General features: G+C 40.0%; 1 protein-coding gene and 1 long non-coding RNA gene across 7 annotated transcripts in view; one reads left to right on the top strand and one right to left on the bottom strand.

Moving 5' to 3' along the window:
* Nucleotides 1-24,668, top strand: part of Zyx (lipoma-preferred partner zyxin) — a 412,145-nt gene that overhangs the window by 29,347 nt on the left and 358,130 nt on the right. The gene's annotated exons all lie outside the window — the stretch shown is intronic.
* On the bottom strand, nucleotides 7,669-8,393 carry LOC138857997 (uncharacterized). Its single transcript, XR_011397253.1, has 2 exons — nucleotides 7,869-8,393; nucleotides 7,669-7,789 (listed from the first exon to the last, which is right to left on the bottom strand). It is a non-coding gene; the product is annotated as an uncharacterized lncRNA (long non-coding RNA).

Here is a 24,668-nt window from a genome sequence, read left to right as displayed (position 1 = left end):
TGTAACTTGAGTAGAAATTGAGATATCGTAATGAAACTTTGTACACGTATTTCTTGGCAAAAAAGTAAGTTCGTAGATGGGTGTAAGCGGAAAACTGTCATGCCCACAAAACGTCACTAACCGAAAACCTATAAAATGCCATAACTAAGCACCAAATTAAGATCTAAAACTGTAATTTGGTACAGGGGGTTGTATTAGCAAGACGAAACTGTGGACTAAAGCTTAAAAAAAGGGCGTCACTCCGCTCTATAATAGGTTTAATTTACATATCTCCTAAACCACTTAAGCTACAATAACCAATTTCGCTTTGGAAAAATCAAGAACCAATTAATGAATATAGAAAGATAGATTAGATTACAGGTATGCACCGCGACATATGGTCTTTTGTGCCCTCCCCTAAGTCATAGCGACTCATCTAGCCCCAGCATGTTGATAAACTCCAATATTCTGCTGGTTGTTAGTGATGTGATAGGATTTCTGTTTGGAAACATGGATGCCAGGGCCTAAATTCTGCGTCTGCAGACTGCTGTGGAGTCTACTAGCAGATTTTCTGGGATTTCCGGGTCCATGTCACAGAACCGGCAGTTTGCAGAAGAGACTAATCCCATGTTGCATAGCTGCTTATTGAGCCTGCAGTGGCCGGTGTTGAACGCGACAAGCAGCCGGAATTTGTTCCTCGGGAGATTGATTACGGCTTTAAACCGTCTGAGGTAGTAACCTCCCATTAGCAACCTGGCATGACGCATTCCTTAAAGTTGTTGCCAATGTCTCTCCCTCCCTGCAATGGTATGTAAACCAACTGCTACGCATGGTTCTGGTCCTACCATTTTTGTGGAGGCTGCAGAGCGGGCTAATTTGTCAGCCAGTTCATTTCCGGCTATGCACTTCTGCACTAGAAGCGATCTAACCTCATGCAGAAAGCGGACTATCGCTGAGTATTGCAATACTTATATTGCAATAGCCGCGTTGGAGGTTTATCTCTACACACCGACTTATAGCATAGACTTCAGCCTAAAAAATGCCAGGAAAGCTTCCCATGGGAATGGAGAGTTTGGTGCTTGGCCCAGCGACCCCTGCACCAATCCCCTCCAACGTCTTCGAGCTGTCGGTGTAACACTTGATAGTGCTTTCCCTTAGCAGCAGGTCCAGCGATGAATCATTCCATTTCGCCTTGCTGCCAAGGGTAACTTTGAACTTCTTAGTGAAGCTTACTACTTTGGTAATGCTGTCTCTTGGGAGAAGGGCTAGTGGCATTTCCTCACTTAGCGCCTTCATCTGCTGGGGCGAGATTACCTTCCCTCTGGCAAATCTTTCTGCTGTCATTTGGAGGAGAGTCTGTTTGGCTGTCTGTTTGATTATCATATGTAGTTGTGTGAGTTCTAGCATTACTTCCAGTGCTGCAGTCGGACACGTACGCATTGCGCCCGACGCACAGATGCAGGCAAGTCTTTGCAGCTTCGACAGTTGAAGTCCTACCGAAGTCTGCGATGCTTTAGAAGCCCAAGACACCGCTTTTTTTCAGCACTTATTTTTTGTTAAGTTAGTAGCACTGTCATTAAATACTATGCCAAATATGAGCGCCCTATGTCGACCTCTGTAGTGTTTTGCGATTTTTATAATAAAAAAAAATATTGAACAAAGAATTTGCATAACATTTTGTGTTTCGAACTAAATTTAGTGTGCGGAATCTTTGCGAATGTTAGAAAAGGCTTATGGTGAATTTATTCTATCGAAAAAAAAATGAATTTTTGCAAAAAGACCATCGATCAACCACCGTATTCACCGGATTTGGCCCAATGCGACTTTTTTTTGTTACCAAAAGTCAAGTTACCACTCCGTGGAACCCGTTTCGACTCGATTGAGGTCGTAAAAGAAAATTAGCAGAGGAAACTGAAGACGATCCCGGACAGCGTCTACCAGGCATGTTTCGATGGTTGGAAAAAGAGGTGGCATAGCGATACACTTCAGAAGGAGCATATTGCGAATGCGACAGAATAAATATTAATGAAGATTAAAAATTTTTCGTTTTATTTACAATTTTTTGAAACCTTCTGGGCACAATATATATCGGTTAATATGTAAGATATCTAAACAAAATTAACGGAACGTATAATATTGAATACACTATAGTTTAATGCCGAAAATATGTGAAATTATAAAATTGAAAGTCGAAAGTCAATGCAATCAGCCCAGACCTTTCCCTGGTCCAACATACCCTATACAGTCGACGCCGACAAATAAGAATCTTCAGTAATTTGAATTTCCAGAAATTAAAATCAGAGTTTGTAATTACAATCGAAAATTCGAATTTCTGAGTGTATTTTTTTTTGTTTTTTTCTTATCGATAATTGAGCTATTATTTTGTTTGAAAGAGTTAATAATTTCATAAAATGGTGCAATCACAGTAAATTTTTTTTTTACTGAGCACATAAACAATCTGCTGGCTTTCCATATCGACTATATGTCAAGTAAAGATTAGTAGTGAAGTTGTTCATTGAGTCAATTATATGAAATAATACTTTAGCTTTGAAAATTATCTTTATTTTTTACTGACTACATATCGATTTTTTTTTGTTTTAATAGGAAAAATATATATTTTCTAATAAAATCCTTTTAGAAATTAGAATCACCTTAAAAACAACGTGGTTCTAATTTGTTATCGTCGACTGTATAATGATTTACCACTCTCCAGCTTAAACTGTTTGGGTTGCTCCAAATTTTTTAATGATATTAAATGGACAAGTTTTAAATTATGTGGTTTAGCGCTGACCTTGGTTCAAACCTCATATCCCGAATACAAATAATTCCGATACTATGGTTGTCCTTTTTTACACCAACTCAATATAAATATTAAGCTAGAGGATCTCGTCCAAGCGTTGCTGTGGCTAAGGTATACATTAATTATAAACTATTCAATAATGTAAAATTCCACTTATGAATAATGAATAAAAACGAAAACGTTATATCCGGTGTAAGAATCCAAGGGGTTAAAATATGAACATTAATTATGAAAATGATTTCCAAATTTGAAAATAATTGATACAAATTTTCTTAGATTTGTTATTAAGCACAAATAAATATAAGATATGCAACTTTGTAGCAAGAGAGTAATTTTCAAAGTTGTTAATTAATAACATATGAGATAATTCATTCTTAATTTATAACAATAATACTTATAGTAATAAACATTTTCAAATTCAATTTAATTCAGCTGTATTCGTATCGTCCATTCTGACAGTATGATTGAAAAACGTATCAAGGGGACAATTTTCCCAGGCAAAATCGTTGCTGCAAAATTATTTCCTGTAATCTTTACGATTACCAAACGTGTACCGTTGCATAATTGAGATGAATTGAAATGACGCTGGATATTAATAAGTGAACCAATTTTCAACCGAAGATTTATGGTCAATTGAAGTCAAGACCATAAGAACGATTGCTTAAACATTTTCTAATCTCATTGACTTAAAAAAGCTAAGAATAACGGGGCTGTCGGCAAGCACCACCGAATACTTCATCACTGCCATTTAAATATCGTATTATTCTGTGCAATGCTTCGAGAATATTTGAGAGCCATTATGCACTCATCTGAAATTATAATTAAACTTTTTATAAACACTGTAGGAATTCCGCTATTTTTGTATGTTAGATATTGCATTTGGTTTGTTATAATTGCCTTTGCGTCGTTCTAGCAAAATAGCCGCAATGCCTTACCGATGCAACTCTCAATACGATTTTCTGTTGTTTTATAAAAATGTCTTACCTGTTCCACATGGTGCGTCCTAAATAAACCGCCTTCTTTAGTAGTAACAATCAGTATAAACATATACGTATACGAAAATTACTTGTTGTTGTAGCAGCAGAAAACAATCCTGAAGCAATTTCGAGGAATGGTGCCGAGTTAACAGTCCGTGGCCGGATAAAAATCCAGGTCCGTTACGGTTACTTAGACCCGACTGCCTTGAATGACGAGACGAGCTTGAATCGAGATGTCTGTCTGTCCGTGCCCGCTGTAACTTGAGTAGAAATTGAGATATCGTAATGAAACTTTGTACACGTATTTCTTGGCAAAAAAGTAAGTTCGTAGATGGGTGTAAGCGGAAAACTGTCATGCCCACAAAACGTCACTAACCGAAAACCTATAAAATGCCATAACTAAGCACCAAATTAAGATCTAAAACTGTAATTTGGTACAGGTGGTTGTATTAGCAAGAAGAAACTGTGGACTAAAGCTTAAAAAAAGGGCGTCACTCCGCTCTATAATAGGTTTAATTTACATATCTCCTAAACCACTTAAGCTACAATAACCAATTTCGCTTTGGAAAAATCAAGAACCAATTAATGAATATAGAAAGATAGATTAGATTACAGGTATTCACCGCGACATATGTTCTTTTGTGCCCTCCCCTAAGTCATAGCGACTCATCTAGCCCCAGCATGTTGATAAACTCCAATATTCTGCTGGGTGCTAGTGAGGCGATACGATCCCTGTGTGGAAACATGGATCCCAGGCCCATGATTCTGCGTCTGCAGACTGCTGTGCAGTTCATCAGCAGATGTTCAGGGGTTTCCGGCTCTATGTCGCAGAACCGGCAGTTTGCAGAAGAGGCTATGCCCATGTTAAAGAGGTGCTTCTTGAGCCTGCAATGGCCGGTGTAGAACGCTGCCAGTAGCCGGAATTTGTTTCTGGGGAGATTAATTATGGCTTTAAACCGCTTGAGGTCGTAACCCCCCAATAGCAGTCTGGCATGGTGCATGCCCTGAAGTTGTTGCCAATGTATCTCCCTGCTTGCTCTTTCCTCCCTTCGGAGGAGCTCTTTGATGGTATGAGGACCAACCGCTATGTATGGTTCCGGCCCTACCATTTTTGTAGAGGCTGCAGAGCGGGCTAATTCGTCAGCTAGTTCGTTCCCAGCTATACCCCTATGGCCAGGCACCCAAATAAGGTGTACTCGGTTTTGCTTAGATAGGCTGTTCAGCCGTTCTATACACTCCATCACTAGGAGAGATCTGACCTCATAGGCTGAGATCGCTCTTAGTGCCGCCTGACTATCGCTGAGTATAGCGATACTCTTATTGCGATAGTTGCGTTGGAGGTTTATCCCTACACACCGACTTATAGCATAGACCTCAGCTTGGAAAATGCTTGGGAAACTTCCCATGGGAATGGAGAGTTTGGTGCTTGGCCCAGCGACCCCTGCACCAATCCCCTCCTCCGTTTTCGACCCGTCGGTGTACCACTTGATGGTGCTACCCCTTAGCAGCCGGTCCAGTGAAGAGTCATTCCACTCAGATTTGCTGCCAAGGGTTACTTGAAACTTTCTACTGAAGTTTACTACTTTGGTAATGCTATCCCTTGGGAGAAGGGCTAGTGGTATTTCCTCACTTAGCTCTTTCATCTGTTGGGATGAGATTACCTTCCCTTTGCCAGCTCCCTCTGCTGTCATTTGGAGCAGAGTTCGTTTGGCAGTCTGTTTGATTACCAGGTGTAGCGGTGAAAGTTCTAGCATGACTTCCAGTGCTGCGGTCGGACACGTTCGCATTGCTCCCGACGCGCAGATGCAGGCAAGTCTTTGCAGCTTCGACAGTTTAAGTCCTACCGAAGTCTGCGATGCTCTCGAACCCCACGATACCGCTCCATACGTGATAATCGGTCTCACGATCATGGTGTACATCCACCTGATAGTCCTTGGGGAGCACCCCCAGGATTTCCCAGCAAGTCGGTTGCACACCATGAGTGCCTTAGTAGCTTTGGTTAAGGTCTGGTTCACATGCTGATTCCATCGTAGTGTGGAATCCAGTGTGAGGCCCAGGTACTTGACCGTGCTGGCCATCTCAACCACTCTGCCGTCCAGGGATATACTCCTGAGGCCCGGCAGTGATCTCCGTCTGGTGAAGGGAATGATTGTAGTTTTAGCGGGGTTGATGCTTAAGCCAACCCCACTACACCATCCCTTTGCCAGTCCCAATCCCCTCTGAACGATATCGCAGAGTGTGTCTTCAAATTTTCCTCTAGCTAAGATAACAATGTCATCCGCATATCCCTGACAGCGGATTCCATTGCTAGTCAGCCGCTCAAGGAGATCGTCCACAACTAGGCTCCAAAGTAGGGGGGATAGCACTCCACCCTGTGGGCAGCCTCTTGTTGTTCCCAGACGAATTTTAGTTTCTCCTACTGCGGTTTCCGCCACCCTAGTGCGCAGTACGGCTGTAATCCATCTGCGCACTGGTGCTGCCACGCTCCTTTTCTCTAGTGCTCTTGACACGCTCTCGTGAGACGTGTTGTCAAAGGCACCTTCTATGTCGAGGAAGGCGCATAACACCACCTCGCCCCTATCTAACGAATTCTGGATCTCTGAGGTTAGCTGGTACAGAGCAGTGTTTGTTGACCTGCCTGCTCTGTAAGCATGTTGCTTCTCATGAAGCGGTGATGCCTTCAGCACCTTCGATCGTACTTCGTGGTCTATGATCTTTTCCATACTTTTGAGTAGGAAGGAAGTAAGACTGATTGGCCTGAACGATTTCGCCAATGAGTAGTCTTTCCTCCCTACTTTGGGTATGAAGATCACCTTTGCGGTGCGCCATGGTTCTGGGATATACGCCAGCGCTAGGCTATCCCTCATCAGCCGAACAAGGTGGGGCAGTAGCACCTGCTCCCCCTGTTGCAGGAAAGCTGGAAGGATACCGTCCGCACCCGGTGACTTATATTTTTCAAAGGAGGCCAGCGCCCACTTGATGGAGTCTGCACTGAAGAGCTGTTTTGCGACTGTCCAGTCCAAGCGTGACGGCCTACGTTCGACCATAGGTCGAATCTGGTCTTCTTGAATCGTCTCCGGGAAATGCGCTAGTAGAAGAGCCGTAGCTCTTTCTTCTGCGCTGGACGTATAGGTCCCATCAGATCGTTTAATCGCTAGTGCTGTGTCCGTCTTTCCTCTAGCCAGAGCCTTATGCAGTCTAGCTGCCTCTGGGGTTGAGGAGACGCTCTCACAGAACTTCCTAAAGCTCTTCCGTTTCGCGGTCCTAATCTCCTTATTATAAGCAGTTAGGCTGCATCTGTAATCCTCCCAGTTTCCGGTGCGCTTAGCCTTATTGAATAGCTTGCGCACCGTTTTTCTTAGTACTGAGAGTTTACTAGACCACCAGGAGCATTTGCCGCCCTTGGCGGTTGTCTTTAGGGGGCAGCTGCTATGATAAGCTTCTATAATGGATTGGTTTAGGGCAGACAGTCTGCTCTCCAATCCAGAAGCCGTTGCGCTTCTATCCAGCTGCTCCCTACTGCTAATTTTAGTTGCGAGTATTTCCCTGAAAGCGGCCCAGTCCGTGTTCCCAGGGATACGTTTGGGAGGGAGTTGCTTGACCCCCATCCCCAGCACGAATCTTATGATACGGTGATCCGACATGGAGGGTTCCGATGATACCCTCCATTGTGAGATCAGCCCTACCTCAGACTCGTTACTGAGCGTGATATCAAGCACCTCCCTTCTGACACTAGTTACAAAAGTGGGTTCGCACCCCACATTTGCTATACTTAAATTCTTACTGACTATAAACTCGATAAGAGACTCACCCCGTGTGTTGCAGTCCGTGCTGCCCCATTCGGTGTGGTGGGCATTCGCGTCGCAGCCCATAATGAGGGGCAGCTTATTCCTCCTGCAATACTCCACCAGGTTGCCGACTGCCTCTGGGGGTGCTGTCGGAGTCTCCCCCGGAAAATAGGCCGCTGCCACGACGAAGTCCGCTCCTTCGTCGTTCTTCGCTTGCACAGCGACCAGGTCCTGAGTTAGGAACTCTGAAATACAGAAGAAGTCAATACCGTTCCTAAGTACTATGCAGGTTCTGGGTCTCTCACTTGAGAGATCCCAGATTACCTTATTTGACTCCGTTTTGAGGCCCCTGACCTCTCCTTTATTGACCCACGGCTCCTGGATCAGCAGTATGCCCAGTCCATCCATCGTGAACCTGCTCGCGATAACCGCCGAGGCTGACGCCGCGTGATGCAGGTTCACCTGGGCAACTTCTAGACGCGGCCCCACTACAGGATCGGTTCCATGAGGAGTTGGTCCTCATGCTCACCGTCCTCCGCGATGTCTCCCGCCAGGTTTGTGAGCCCCTCCAGAAGCTCCTGAGTGGAGGGTAGCGCCCCTCCTTGCTCGCCCGTCTTCTCGGAGGGGACCTTCGCCATTGTCTCAGCAGTTGCCGCCTGCTTCGACGTACTTGCGCAGGGTTGAGTCGCAACCTCATCCACCTGCATTTCTTTTCCCGCATCGCCCTCGGTGATCGTTTTTGGCTCGAACGGCCTCAGGACCACCGAGCTGAACCTGTAGTTCAGGCGGAAGCTCACCCTCCTGACGAATTTGTATGATTCGTCATCAATGCAGAGGTTGAGCTTCCATCCTGAATCCGCTATGCTCTTGGTCACCCGCCAGGCCGATGTATCGAGGCCATCGTTCTGATTGCGAATGAGACCTAAAGCAAACTCGTAAGGCTTTCCTGCGCATCTGGGGAGGAAGACCGTCATGCTGTGCATGGGCGGAATTTCGTCCCCCTTTTTCGCGCAGAGGATGGGGCCGTTCCAGCCTGTTAGCTTGGGAGCGATCTCCCTCAGCCAACAAGCCGACCTCTCATCCTTGCAGTCAACCTGCAGCATGCCTCCCTTGAAATATACCCCATGGAAGGAGGCCTTGTATCCAGATCCTCTGAATACCTCCTCCATGAGTAAGTCTTGGAGCGATGTGAGCTCCTCCGCACCCAGCGCCTCCGCCGGGTAGTTCAGCGGCAGCACAGCCATGCGAATGCCTTTGAGGGCGTCCGCATACCTGCGCTGTCCCTCCACTGGCCGGGGGAGGTTTGGGGCGGAGCGGTGGCCACTAGTCGCCTGTGCGTTGTTGCCCCTCTGCCGCTTGGTGTTGTTCGGCTCCTGTGGCGTCAGCTGTCCGCTTTTACGCTTAGCCGCTTGGGTGGTCGAGGGAGCTGCCCTTTCGCAACCTCGGCCTGCGGGCTGAGTTGCGTTTACTGGGCAGTGGCCTCGATTGTTGCCATTGCGCTTCCTAATGGCTGCGGTATTTCCACCCTTATGTTTTTCGGAAGCCGGGGAAGTGCTGTCACCTCTCACCCTGTTCCGCGCTAGGCTTTCTGCTACCTCCGGAGTTCTTCCCTCCTGGAGGTGCCTCAGGTACCACTTCAGGCTGGCACCGCTCATACCTTTCCTTCTGGGATCGTCTTGTCCTCCCGGACATCCCGTTGGTGGCAGGGGGGGAAGTCTGCCTCCCCTCTTCCTTTTCCGTTTTTGAGCCCCACCGGAGGTCGCCCGTTGCGACTCCTCTGCATCCGAGCAGTTGCTCCTGCTCGAGAGAGTCTCCGTGGGTTTCTCTTTTTCTTTTGGCGCAGCGGCCGCAGTCGAATTCGCCTGCTGAACGCCGCTGCACGAGGGCATGTCATCGTCGTCGTCTCTGGCATGCTCCTCGAACAGCGCTCGCTCCTCTGGCGAAAGGGCGTCCAGGAAGCTGAACTTGCGTTTAGCCCCTGATTCGCCCTTACCTGCACCGCTGCCCTTGTCGTTATCAATGTCCATCGTCGTTTGCTGTTGTTGCTGCCGGGATCCTTTTGTTGTTGTGGTTTTGTTGTTGTCTTTGTTGTTCATCTTGTTCGTACGACCCTTGGCACGACGAGGCGCGCCGTCGGGTCAGCTATTGGAAAGGGGAACAAATAGTCCGCCGCGCCAGAGCCCCTTGACGCGGTAAGGCCACCGTTACTTCCCAATGCGGCCCGGTGTTGGGAAGGCTCCGTTAGAATACAGCCGAATTTTCCTCCTGGCTGCAAATCATCCAATGGGCACGGGAGTCGCATAACACCCTGGATTAGGAGGTGGCAGCTCTTGGTTGTCGCACGCATACGGCTTCTGACAACCAGTGTGAGGGTGCAAGCACCGCTCGCACCAGTTGGGAGATGCCGAGAATGCCTGCGACTTAAGCCCCTGCACCACGGCAAGGTGCCTGCCATTCGCAGAGGTTAAATACTATGCCAAATATGAGCGCCCTATGTCGACCTCTGTAGTGTTTTGCGATTTTTATAATAAAAAAAAATATTGAACAAAGAATTTGCATAACATGATGTGTTTCGAACCAAATTTAGTGTGCGGAATCTTTGCGAATGTTAGAAAAGGCTTATGGTGAATTTATTCTATCGAAAAAAAATGAATTTTTGCAAAAAGACCATCGATCAACCACCGTATTCACCGGATTTGGCCCAATGCGACTTTTTTTGTTACCAAAAGTCAAGTTACCACTCCGTGGAACCCGTTTCGACTCGATTGATGTCGTAAAAGAAAATTAGCAGAGGAAACTGAAGACGATCCCGGACAGCGTCTACCAGGCATGTTTCGATGGTTGGAAAAAGAGGTGGCATAGCGATATACTTCAGAAGGAGCATATTGCGAATGCGACAGAATAAATATTAATGAAGATTAAACATTTTTCGTTTTATTTACAATTTTTGGAAACCTTCTGGGCACAATATATATCGGTTAATATGTAAGATATCTAAACAAAATTAACGGAACGTATAATATTGAATACACTATAGTTTAATGCCGAAAATATGTGAAATTATAAAATTGAAAGTCGAAAGTCAACGCAATCAGCCCAGACCTTTCCCTGGTCCAATATACCCTATACAGTCGACGCCGACAAATAAGAATCTTCAGTAATTTGAATTTCCAGAAATTAAAATCAGAGTTTGTAATCACAATCGAAAATTCGAATTTCTGAGTGTATTTTTTTTGTTTTTTTCTTATCGATAATTGAGCTATTATTTTGTTTGAAAGAGTTAATAATTTGATAAAATGGTGCAATCACAGTAAATTTTTTTTTTACTGAGCACATAAACAATCTGCTGGCTTTCCATATCGACTATATATCAAGTAAAGATTAGTAGTGAAGTTGTTCATTGAGTCAATTTTATGAAATAATACTTTAGCTTTGAAAATTATCTCTATTTTTTACTGACTACAAATCGATTTTTTTTTGTTTTAATAGGAAAAATATATATAATATTTTCTAATAAAATCCTTTCAGAAATTAGAATCACCTTAAAAACAACGTGGTTCTAATTTGTTATCGTCGACTGTATAATGATTTACCACTCTCCAGTTTAAACTGTTTAGGTTGCTCCAAATTTTTTAATGATATTAAATGGACAAGTTTTAAATTATGTGGTTTAGCGCTGACTATGAATGGAATTGATCTAAACCTTGGTTCAAACCTCATATCCCGAATACAAATAATTCCGATACTATGGTTGTCCTTTTTTACACCAACTCAATATAAATATTAAGCTAGAGGATCTCGTCCAAGCGTTGCTGTGGCTAAGGTATACATTAATTATAAACTATTCAATAATGTAAAATTCCATTTATGAATAATGAATAAAAACGAAAACGTTATATCCGGTGTAAGAATCCAAGGGGTTAAAATAAGAACATTAATTATGAAAATTATTTCAAAATTTGAAAATAATTGATACAAATTTTCTTAGATTTGTTATTAAGCACAAATAAATATAATATATGCAACTTTGTAGCAAGAGAGTAATTTTCAAAGTTGTTAATAAATACCATATGAGATAATTCATTCTTAATTTATAACAATAATACTTATAGTAATAAACATTTTCAAATTCAATTTAATTCAGCTGTATTCGTACCGTCCATTCTGACAGTATGATTGAAAAACGTATCAAGGGGACAATTTTCCCAGGCAAAATCGTTGCTGCAAAATTATTTCTTGTAATCTTTACGATTACCAAACGTGTACCGTTGCATAATTGAGATGAATTGAAATGACGCTGGATATTAATAAGTGAACCAATTTTCAACCGAAGATTTATGGTCAATTGAAGTCAAGACCATAAGAACGATTGCTTAAACATTTGCTAATCTCATTGACTTAAAAAAGCTAAGAATAACGGGGCTGTCGGCAAGCACCACCGAATACTTCATCACTGCCATTTAAATATCGTATTATTCTGTGCAATGCTTCGAGAATATTTGAGAGCCATTATGCACTCATCTGAAATTATAATTAAACTTTTTATAAACACTGTAGGAATTCCTACCGCTATTTTTGTATGTTAGATATTGCATTTGGTTTGTTATAATTGCCTTTGCGTCGTTCTAGCAAAATAGCCGCAATGCCTTACCGATGCAACTCTCAATACGATTTTCTGTTGTTTTATAAAAATGTCTTACCTGTTCCACATGGTGCGTCCTAAATAAACCGCCTTCTTTAGTAGTAACAATCAGTATAAACATATACGTATACGAAAATTACTTGTTGTTGTAGCAGCAGAAAACAGTCCTGAAGCAATTTCGAGGAATGGTGCCGAGTTAACAGTCCGTGGCCGGATAAAAATCCAGGTCCGTTACGGTTACTTAGACCCGACTGCCTTGAATGACGAGACGAGCTTAAATCGAGATGTCTGTCTGTCCGTGCCCGCTGTAACTTGAGTAGAAATTGAGATATCGTAATGAAACTTTGTACACGTATTTCTTGGCAAAAAAGTAAGTTCGTAGATGGGTGTAAGCGGAAAACTGTCATGCCCACAAAACGTCACTAACCGAAAACCTATAAAATGCCATAACTAAGCACCAAATTAAGATCTAAAACTGTAATTTGGTACAGGGGGTTGTATTAGCAAGAAGAAACTGTGGACTAAAGCTTAAAAAAAGGGTGTCACTCCGCTCTATAATAGGTTTAATTTACATATCTCCTAAACCACTTAAGCTACAATAACCAATTTCGCTTTGGAAAAATCAAGAACCAATTAATGAGTATAGATAGATTGATTAGATTACAGGTATGCACCGCGACATATGGTCTTTTGTGCCCTCCCCTAAGTTATATCGACTCATCTAGCCCTAGCATGTTGATAAACTCCAATATTCTGCTGGTTGTTAGTGATGTGATAGGATTTCTGTTTGGAAACATGGATGCCAGGGCCTAAATTCTGCGTCTGCAGACTGCTGTGGAGTCTACTAGCAGATTTTCTGGGATTTCCGGGTCCATGTCACAGAACCGGCAGTTTGCAGAAGAGACTAATCCCATGTTGCATAGCTGTTTATTGAGCCTGCAATGGCCGGTGTTGAACGCGACAAGCAGCCGGAACTTGTTCCTCGGGAGATTGATTACGGCTTTAAACCGTCTGAGGTAGTAAGCTGGCATGGCACATTCCTTAAAGTTGTTGCCAATGTCTCTCCCTGCCCGCTCTTTCCTTCCTACGGAGCAGCTTTTAAGGAATGGTATGTAAACCAACTGCTACGCATGGTTCTGGTCCTACCATTTTTGTGGAGGCTGCAGAGCGGGCCAATTCGTCAGCCAGTTTATTCCCGGCTATACCCCTGTGGCCAGGCATCCAAATAAGGTGCACTCGGTTGTGGTCTGATAGGCTGTTCAGCCATTCTATGCACTTCTGCACTAGAAGCGATCTAACCTCATGCAGAAAGCGGACTATCGCTGAGTATTGCAATAGCCGCGTTGGAGGTCTATCTCTACACACCGACTTATAGCATAGACTTCAGCCTAAAAATTGCTAGGAAAGCTTCCCATGGGAATGGAGAGTTTGGTGCTTGGCCCAGCGACCCCTGCACCAATCCCCTCCGATGACTTCGAGCAGTCGGTGTAACACTTGATAGTGCTTTCCCTTAGCAGCAGGTCCAGCGATGAATCATTCCATTTCGCCTTGCTGCCAAGGGTAACTTTGAACTTCTTAGTTAAGCTTACTACTTTGGTAATGCTGCCTCTTGGGAGAAGGGCTAGTGGCATTTCCTCACTTAGCGCCTTCATCTGCTGGGGCGAGATTACCTTCCCTCTGGCAAATCTTTCTGCTGTCATTTGGAGCAGAGTCTGTTTGGCTGTCTGTTTGATTATTATATGTAGTTGTGTGAGTTCTAGCATTACTTCCAGTGCTGCAGTCGGACACGTACGCATTGCGCCCGACGCGCAGATGCAGGCAAGTCTTTGCAGCTTCGACAGTTGAAGTCCTACCGAAGTCTGCGATGCTTTAGAAACCCAAGACACCGCTCCATAAGTGATAATCGGTCTCACGATCATGGTGTACATTCACCTGATAGTCCTAGGGAAGCACCCCCAGGATTTCCCAGCAAGTCGATTGCGCACCATGAGTGCTTTCGTAGCCTTGATTAAGGTCAGGTCCACATGCTGCTTCCACCGTAGAGTGGAATCCAGCGTGAGGCCTAGATATTTGACCACATGCTGCTTCCACCGTAGAGTGGAATCCAGCGTGAGGCCTAGATATTTGACCGTGCTGGCCGTCTCCAACACTGCCGTCAAGGGAAATGAATTAATGAATATAGTGCCCTCAAAGTATTTCATTTTACGCTTAAAATTGTCGAAATCGGACTATAACATTTTAAGATCCCGGACGCTAAATATGTGGACCCAGGATTTTATGTTTATTGATGTATATTTATAAAATTGCCTGAGAGTAAGTTTTCAAGTTTTTCACATCAAATAAATATAATCAATTTAGCTTCTTCGGTTGAGTTTATATCACATATACCTCATTCGAGAATGCTTTAAGTATAATTTTCGTGAGTGAGTCTATAACCTTCAAAATAAAATAATAGGATACCGAATTTGATTGCATTCCATACATGATTTCGTCGAACAGTGAAGTTTAACCCATTCGCTACATTTTTATACTCTCGCAACCTGTTGCTACAGAGTATAATAGTTTTGTTCACCTAACTGTTGTTTGTATCACCTAAAACTAATCGAGTTAGATATAGGGTTATAAATATATAAATGATCAGGATGAAGAGACGCGTTGAAATCCGGGTGACTGTCTGTCCGTCCGTCCGTCCGTCATTAATCCAAAACAAATAAATTGCCATAACTAAGCTCCGCAATAAGATACAAGACTGTTATTTGGTTCAAAGTTTCACATTAGGGGGGTGGGGGGTTGTTATCTGCAGTTAAAATTTTTTTTAAAGTGGGCGTGGTCCCGCCCCTAATAAGTTTGATGTGCATATCTCCTAAACCGCTAAAGCTATAATAACCAAATACACTGGGAGCTAATGTTTTTAGCATCTCTATTGACGGTGTGAAAATAGTTGAAATCGGGCGGCAACTCCGCCCACTCCCCATATAACGGTACTGTTAAAAAATACTAAAAGCGCGATAAACCAAGCACTAAACATGCCAGAGACATTAAATTTTATCTTTGGGATGGTATGAGATGACTTTATAGGAACCGCGTTCAAAATTAGTCAGTGGGCGTGGCACCGCCCACTTTTAGGTGAAAACCCATATCTTGGGATCTACTAACTGATTTCAACCAAATTTAATACATAACTTTCTTTTTATATTTCTATGTTATGGTGCAAAAATGGGCGAAATCGGATTACAACCACGCCTATTTTCTATATGACACCATTTTAAATTCCACTTGATTCTTTCACTTTCCACTATGCAAATCAAGCAACAATGATTATATCGGGGTAAAACTTTGCGTGTATAATACGTTTAAAGTATGCCACCTTGTGACCAAAAATTGTCTAAATCGAACCAAAACTGTTCAAGCCCCTAAGTACTAAATATGTAAACCGCAGTTATAGTTGACCTTCTACCGAAAATATCAGTCAGTCCACAAAGAAATCCCAAACGAGTATACCATTTGACTTTGCGAGAGTATAAAATGTTCGGTTACATCCGAACTTAGCCCTTCCTTGTTACCTTATACAACCGTCTTTGTGCAGTTGTTGTTTTTGTTGTTATTTTCCTTTCATGCATGGCTGTCATTATTATGATGTTTTCACTCGCTGTATTACCTACTTAACAGCTGTGGCGCTTGTTTAATATAAAGATTTGCAAGTTGCCAGAGTATAAAATGTTCAGTTACACCCGAACTTAGCCCTTCCTTACTTGTAATATATTTACTAGATATTAAAAATTTTAGTTTTCTATGAATCTATTACCAAAATAACAGCATTTTTAATAAGTTCGTGTTTACAAAAAGATGTGCTGGGTCTCAATCATATAAACAATTTCTTTTAATATTCTGAAAATATTTATTAGTAATTTCAAAAACTAACGCGGTACCATATACCATTAACAAATGTGGTACCATTTCTAGCAGTCACCCATGTAAACAATATAGGGTTAATTAGTATAATGTATTAAAATATTCCAGCTTCAAATTCCTTGGAATTGAAATAATTTCTAAATTATGTAACAAAAACAAACGAAAAACTTTCAAATTTTTTAGCTGTTAAATGTAAACAAATACAGCCAAAAGAAATCTCTTCACAGAAAAATCCTTGCAGCCGAGCTGAAAAACCCGCCTATTACGGAATTTTTTATAGTTTTAGTTATTTAATAAATAAAATGTGAAGTTTTAATTATCTTATCATATACAGCACTGCGTTGCTACCATTGAAAGTCCAAGATGGCCGCTATTAACCGCCAGATATTCTACCATGAAAAGGTTAACTGCTGTTTTTACTGTGGTGTACATATTGATTATAGTAATTATGAAAATGCGGGAATGATATTATTTAAAATGGTTACCAAGGATACCAGCGATGCTATTTATTACGATCCAATCAGAAACCAGAGGTAGTTTAATAAAGGAATAACAAAATATTAATAAGGATTCATTAAAACGGGACAAACAATATGGAGAAAAACTTATGCACCAAATTTGGTTGAAATTTGTCGAGTAGTTTCTGAGCTGTAGGATTTCACCTGAAGATAGGCGCTGAACATCGAACGCTTATTCCTATGAAGCCCTTTCGAACAATTTTGGCTAGGAAATTTAATGCTCCTGACTCATTTATATAGTGAGTTAACTCACTTTTTGTAGTTTTCAACATAACCATTGTATGAGGCGCGAGTTAAATAATAAATACTATTTATTATTAATTTTATTTATTTGAGTATAACATGCCTTCTTGGCCGATGGCAATACTCAGACTGAAAAAAACAATTGGTTTTCTTACAACTATTTATAATGTTTGCAGAACATGTATGTTGTTCTTTTGTGTTTATATCTTCTGCCCATAAATATATTTCGATGTGCTGCTTTTGATAAATACTAAATACTGCGTTTAAATTTAGACTCTTTTGACCCTCATTATCGGAAATTTCTCTTTTGGTATCGCTCTGTGCGCAAAAAGCAAAAAGAGTCCAGCAACTCAAATCGAGTTTTTCTGTCATAAAATTTTCGCAAATGTTTGTGCGCTTCGGCTACGCTACACTTAGAGTGTGTTGCATATTTCATTTGTATGTTGTGATGATTTTCTCACATTTTGCTTGCAAGGAATTACCATTAATGTGGTAGAATAATGTGCATAATACTCGCTTAATGGTTTCAAAGAAATACGTAAGTTGGGAATTCGCTAATCCACCAGAATGTATTGAATACCCGCTACTAATATTTTCAAGGCTAAATTTATAACAGGAATTTCCTAGACTTTTGGGAAGTATTAAAAATCCATAACTTTTTTGCTTCGTATTTATTTCTATTTATTTTAAAACTTCCTTGAATTCGAACTAAATCCTTTGCGGTTAAAAGAAATAAATATGAAAGCATCTTAATATTTTATGTAAATATAAAGATATAGAGTTGCCATTTTTATTAGAATTTTTCTATGTATACTCGTATATTATTACATTTAATACCGCTATATGTTATTAAAACTTTAAATTGAATATTTTTAAGTATCTTAATTTTCTCCTTATTTTTCAAAAGATTTCTATTACTCTATTATTCTATGCATACATACTTGCATAATACATACAAAAAATAGATTACAGAATTCAAATCAAGTTATATATTCATTTGAAACCGAGCGCTTTTGCAACCATGAAAAGAATTTGAAAATGAAAAGGAATGCTAAAAAGGGTAGCAGCGAGCTGTTACGAACAAGAACACAAAGCGGTCTTTTCGTCTTTCCTCGTCGTCCCCTTTCCAACAGTAAACCGGTTTGGGTTACAAAAGAGTCTGTGTATGAACTGGCTCTAATATGTTTACGATGTCTGCCGCTGATGAATATGTTTACGATGCATTTTTATTAGCTGCAGATATGTCTCGATGCATATTGTTTGTTCATAGCTGTATGTGTTGATTGATTTGATTGCGTGAGTATGATAATGAATGCTGCGTTCCTTTACCCTCCCCGCTGATAAAATGAAATGTTCGTATTTCAATGGACTTACAAATTTATTTTCGCATTTTGCTATTTTTCTTTCAATTAGTAATTTTCCATGTTTTTAGACTAACGGAATTAAATTTTATAATTAATATTTATTATTAATAATAGGGTATTTATAAATTGTGATTACCGCATTTCTGTACATACAAACGTTGATATCCCAGTACTCTAATATATTTACGACGGGAACATCTAAAATTTTATTTGAAATCAATTCGTGAATATTGTTCAAGTTTAAAGTTCCAGAGTAAAAATTTCTATTTCTAGCAAAATTAATTGTACTTACAATTGCTTTTAACTCTTTGTAAATTTCTCTGATCCCAAATTCTTCTACAACAAATTTCGGATCTAATTTTTCAAATATTTTTTCAAACAGTATTAATCTTTCTTTGTTTGTTATTGTTTTCTATTAAATAATTTGAGGCTGTTTTTATTTCTTTTAAATCGTCATGGTCTGGTGTACCTGTGACACATTTTATAATTGAGCCTAAAAAGTTTAGTGAACGTTGTGCCCTGTAGTTTTTAGGTATTAATTGAGATTTTAAAGCCTCTATTTTACTGACAAGAATAGCCTCAACTTCATTCGGATCTGCATTCTACTTGTTCCTCATAATATTTTCGTAAGGCGTAAGTGTACTCGTTAAATTGGCTGCATGGTACAAAAATTGCGTGTCTTCAAATAAAGGGTGATCCATTTCTAGGTTCCCTACTTTTTAAAGAAAAAAAAAAAAGAAAATTCAAATTTAATGTGGAATCTTTATTATCATTCGAAAGAACATTATTTTGCATTTGTTTTTTTGAAGGATATCTCTTTCAAATGTTGACCGCGGCTACGTCTCAGATGGTCCAGCTAACTGGCGAAGGACACGCGTGATGTTTTGCTCCAAGTCCTGAATCGAAACGGATTGTCCGCATGGACGCACGATCTTGGTAGCCAATCGACCTGCCCGAAAGATGAAAGAGTGGTTTTGCGAATAAGAAACGGCTGTCCTGTTGTACAGTGTATTGTGTTATGTGCGCGTGTGGTGTCATTGACAATAGTGTTTTCCAATTTGTGGTGTATTGGTGATTATGTGATAGGCAGGGTGCGCCAGTTTTTACTGAAAAAGTTAGTTAAAGTTTTTGTTTTGAAAGAATTAATTGGTATTTTACACTTATTGCTAATATAATTATTGGTGGATCCTGGGACTACCAAAACTGTAACAGGTGTGCCGCTTATTCCGCATTTTGTTTCGATATGAGGCAATCAGTTTACTCGCCTAAAAAAGTACTCCGTGTCTCCAAATGTCCTTCGTAGTTTGCTTGTGCGGTTTGATTGATGCGCTGCATTTTTTGTTGATAGAAGTTTTGCGACGAGACGTTCCTATCCCTTTTAAATGGATTATGTTGGTGAGACGGATTGATTGAAGTTATATTTTGGCCTCTGGTATTGCTGCGAACAGTCAACATCCATGGGTTTAGGGCGTTGTGCATACCGATTGGTTGGTTGCTTTTGGATATTTCGTTGCATTTGAATTACTGGATTATATTTTATTTTATTTTTAGGATGCTGGAATCTTTGCTGCTCGTTCCCCCTTGGAACGTTAGAATGTACCTCGAATTGGCGTTTAACATTGTCGTGGTAAATAGTATTAGCTACTGCGTAAGGTTATGACTATATAATGTCTATATAACTTGTATATTTGCTATTTAACCCTAGGATGAATGTCCTTACTGCTTCCTGATTCGCATAGTCCTTTATTGAAGCATTGTTTTGATTTTCCAACATCTCAATCTTTGATAATGCCAAATTAAGTGCTTTGGTCACTTCACTGTGGAATTCAGCTAGTGTTTTTCTTCCTTGTACTATCTTTTTCATTTCCTCTAAAAGTACGTACAGTGGTCCATTCTATTAATGATCGAATAAAAGTTCATCTTCGTGTTGTGATTGGTTAGGATGTCTGCTGCTGCTCCCGTTATTTTTGCGCGTACTATTCCAAGTGCACTGTGTATCTGGGGTGGTTGGTGAACTCTTTTATGTCATCCATAAAGGTCCATACCTCTTTTTCTTTGTGATCTCCAGGATCTATATTGGTTTTTGTTTCCAAAAGAACCGTGAGAGTGCTTTAAATAATTCCAGGTCAATGTCCATTGGGTCGTTAATATTCAAGTGTATTGCCTCGTGTTGATCGACTGTTGATACTCATTTTAACGATTGGCTTGATTCAATGGCTGCTAGTCGATTCTGCATCTCAATACTTTTCTGTTGCAAAGTTTGAGTGAGTACGTCAATGTGGGCGCGTAGTTGTGCCATTTCTGATGTCATCGTAACTGCTTCTGATTGTCTTCGACTGCCGTGAATTTTTGCCCTTTTTTCCTTTCAGAAGTTCTTGATATGCTCCAGTTTTGGGTGTTTCCTCATTGTTGTTATATGTGAGCTTTGTTAACAACTTTATTTCGAGGACTGCAGTGACTTGCTGTTCCAATTTTTTAGGAACCTGCTGTGTCATTCTTCAAGACCGTAGATTTTGTTTTTGAGTTCTATGTTTCAAAGAATCGCAGTTGGATAGCAAGTTAATTTGCAATACCATATATTTGGATTATAATATACCTTCTTGCCGGATGGCAATACTAAGACTAAAAAATCAATTGGTTTTCCTACCACTATTTATAATGTTCGCAGAACATGGATGTTGTTTTGTTGTGTTTATATCATCTGCCCATAAATATGTTTCGATGTGTTCTTATCAGCTGCTGTTAAATAAAAAGACTTGACTCTCCACAAGTTTGGTTGATATAGCTTTAGTGACTTTTGAGATACGTCCATTAATCTTATTACGAGCAGGGCAGCATCATATTTAAACTTAAAGCCGCAGATGCCCCTCTTTGATGCCTTGTACTAAATAACCGATATGTATTTAAATTTAGGGCTTAGTTATTGCTCTTTATAATTCTTAGCTTAACGACATTCTGTGAACAAGACCAACTTCATCATGGAGCCAAGGAGCACGTGTACTTTCTTCAAGATATCTCAATTTTTGTTCAAGTTACGGCTTGCACGGACAGACGTTCGGACATGCCTTCATTCGGAGTTCAACTTGTCTCGTCACCCTGATCATTTACATACGAGTATATATATAATGAATATAAAAGAGCACGATATAAGTTTAAAATGCATGATAATTTATCAGCGGCAGTAAAAAATAGAGAACCTCGTTTTTCAAACCATGTTTACAATGAATCGCGGAAGTCTATAGAATTTGTTTTTTAGTTGCCGGTATACTTGCGTTCGATACTTCCACAAGATTTTACTGTACATTGTTCCAAGTATTTCGTAGCATTGCGCAAATTTTTGACTTCCTAAATGAAACATAAAGATATGCAAAAAAGTTGCGGTCATTACAATGTAATGTTTAAAATTATTTGCTTAGTAGATTTGTACGTTTGTCGCGAAGTAAAAATTTGATTAATATAAATAATCTCTCCGGTGTTTTGGTGGCCAGTATGTTAGTATCTTGATGAATTTAAGTCAGCACTTTTCTTAAGCATAACAAAATTAAATTTCAAAATCTTATGAAAGCGGTCCATACTTTTATCGAGCCCACATATACAAGGTGCGTTCCAAAGCAAACAGTAAAAATGTAAAAAAGTAAACTCTAGTTTCGCCATCTGTATGTCGACTAGAGTAGTAGTCATGAAATTTCATCTACTGGAAGTGAAGTTATTGCGTTGTAAGTGTCAGTATGTTTTTGTCATCGGTGCGAAAATGAGCTTCGAACAAAGAGCCAACATTAAATTTTGTTTTAAAATTGGTAAAACTTTACCGAAACGTTTCAATTGATGAAACAAGTTTATGGCGATGATTGCCTATCCCGTAGCAGAGTGCACGAGTGGTTTCAACGTTTTCAAAGTGGTCGTGAGGACATAAATGAGAAATGAGCCGAAACCCAAAAAATCGCGCCTGGAGAAGTCAAAAGTGAAGACAATGCTGATTTGTTTTTATGATTCCAAGGGTATTGTCCAGAAAGAATTTGTTCCACCCGGCCAAAACGTTAATGCGGTATTCTACCTTGGGGTTTTGAAGCGTTTGGTGCGCCGTATTCGACGTGTTATTCGACTTAAGATATCTGAAAACTATTAATGTAACCATGATTGCAAATAATGCATAAAAAATTTTTTAAATCAAATGCATTCCCAAATACGGGATTAAAAAAAAAGTTTAATCCCACATACCGGTTGAAAAAAAAGTTTCTGAGTTTTATTTTTTTCAAATCCGGTTTAAAAAATTAAAATCTAATTTTTAATCCCAACAACGGGATTAAAAACTAAAAGTTTATTTTTAATCCAAAATGAATGTACAATAACAAAATATATAACAATAATATATTTGACCGTCGATCCTTTCGCTCGTTTATGCAAGAGATTATTAACATTTCTTTTTGTAAACAGGCGAAATCGATTACAATAATATAAAATTTTTGCTGTTGCAACTTTAAAAACTACCAAACTCAAATTGGCCTGACTCAAATTCAGTGCACTTGAAACTTTTCTTAATGAAAGTCAAGAAGGAGTAGACAGCAAAGTACATAAAATACACCAAGGGATTAAAAATAAAATAATAACATTCCGGTTTAAAAAAAAATTTTGTGAATTTAAGCCGAAATTAAATATTTAGTCCAAACATAGGGATTGACAAATGAAAATCTAATTTTTAATCCCAACAACGGATAAAATGTTGAATAAAATATTATATTTGCAACCTTGAATGTGACAAAAAATAATTTATTTGTCTGTCGATCCTTCCGCTCGTTTCTGCAAGTGATGATTCACATTTTTTTTTATAAATAGGCTAATAGATTACGGTCATATACAATTTTTACTGTTGCAACTTAAAAACTACCAAACTCAAATTGGGCTGACTAAAATTCAGTGCACTTGAGACTTTTCTTAATGAAATACACCAAGGTTTGGTTTTTACAATATTTGGCCTTATTCCTGTTGGCGTTTTTAACCGAAATAAGAATGGCTATTTGGCATTATCGGTTTTTATCGAAAATAAAGAAAATAAATTCCTATTCCCCATTTTGAAACGACTATGGTAACGACATGACTGTTACGTTCTTTGTCGTTGTAGTAATTGAGAGTGAGATGGAAACGAGCGCGATTATTTTAACCCTTATGTTAGTAACCGGGTACCCACCGCGGTGTATTTGTGTGAATAGCTTAAAAAAATTCAATATTTCATTTTAAGCTCTCAAATCGTCGTTTTTTAACTTAAAAGAAAGCTATTTTTGAGTTAATTTTTCACAGGAGAAGTTATTATTTTTATACTCTCGCGACTTGTTGCTACAGAGTATAATAGTTTTGTTCACCTAACGGTTGTTTGAATCACCTCAAACTAATCGAGTTAGACAAAGGGTTATATATATATAAATGATCAGGATGAAGAGACGAGTTGAAATCCGGGTGACTGTCTGTCCGTCCGTCCGTCTGTGCAAGCTGTACCTTGAGTAAAAAGTGAGATATCTTTGTGAAACTTGGTACACAGGCACACATTAGGGAGGGGCATCTGCAGTTTAATTTTGTTTTTTAAACTGGGCGTGGTGCCGCACCCTAATAGGTTTAATGTGCATATCTCCTAAACCGCTAAAGCTATAATAACAAAATTTACCAGAAGCAAATGTTTCTACCTACGGTGTGAAAATGGGTGTCGGGTGACAACCCCGCCCACTCCCCATACAACGGTACTGTTAAAAAATATTAAAAGCGCGATAAACCAAGCAATAAACACGCCAAAGACATTAAATTTTATCTCTAGGATGGTATGAGATGACTTTATAAGAAGCGCGTTCAAAATTAGTCAGTGGGCGCGAAACCGCCCACTTTTAGGTGAAAACCCATATCTTGGGATCTGCCCACCCGATTTCAATCAAATTCGATACATAACATTCTTTTCACATTTCTATGTTATAGTGCGAAAACTGGGGAAATCGGTTTACAACCACGCCTATTTCCCATATAACACCATTTTAAATTTCATCAAATTTTTTCACCTTCCAGTATGCACATCAAGCAACAATGATTATATCGGGGTGAAACTTTGCGTGAATATTATGGTTAATGTGCCACCTTGTGATCAAAAATTGTCTAAATCGAACCAAAACTGTTCAAGCCCCTTGGTACTAAATATGTGGACCCCAGTGCCTATAGTTGGCCTTCTACCGAAAATATCGGTCAATCCACAAAGAAATCTCATATGAGTATACCATTTAACTTTGCGAGAGTATAAAATGTTCGGTTATATCCAAACTTAGCCCTTTCTTACTTGTTATTATTATTTTCTTATTGTTTTTAAATTCACAAAATAGTTCAAATATTGGTGGCAAAACAACTTCAGATACAATGGCGCTATTAAACTTCGATAACTTCTTTGACGTTACGATTACAGTCGGCGACAATA

The sequence above is a fragment of the Bactrocera oleae genome, chromosome X (genome assembly GCF_042242935.1).
Source record: "Bactrocera oleae isolate idBacOlea1 chromosome X, idBacOlea1, whole genome shotgun sequence".
Classification (NCBI taxonomy): domain Eukaryota; kingdom Metazoa; phylum Arthropoda; class Insecta; order Diptera; family Tephritidae; genus Bactrocera; species Bactrocera oleae.
This window is presented reverse-complemented; position numbering and strand designations above follow the sequence as displayed.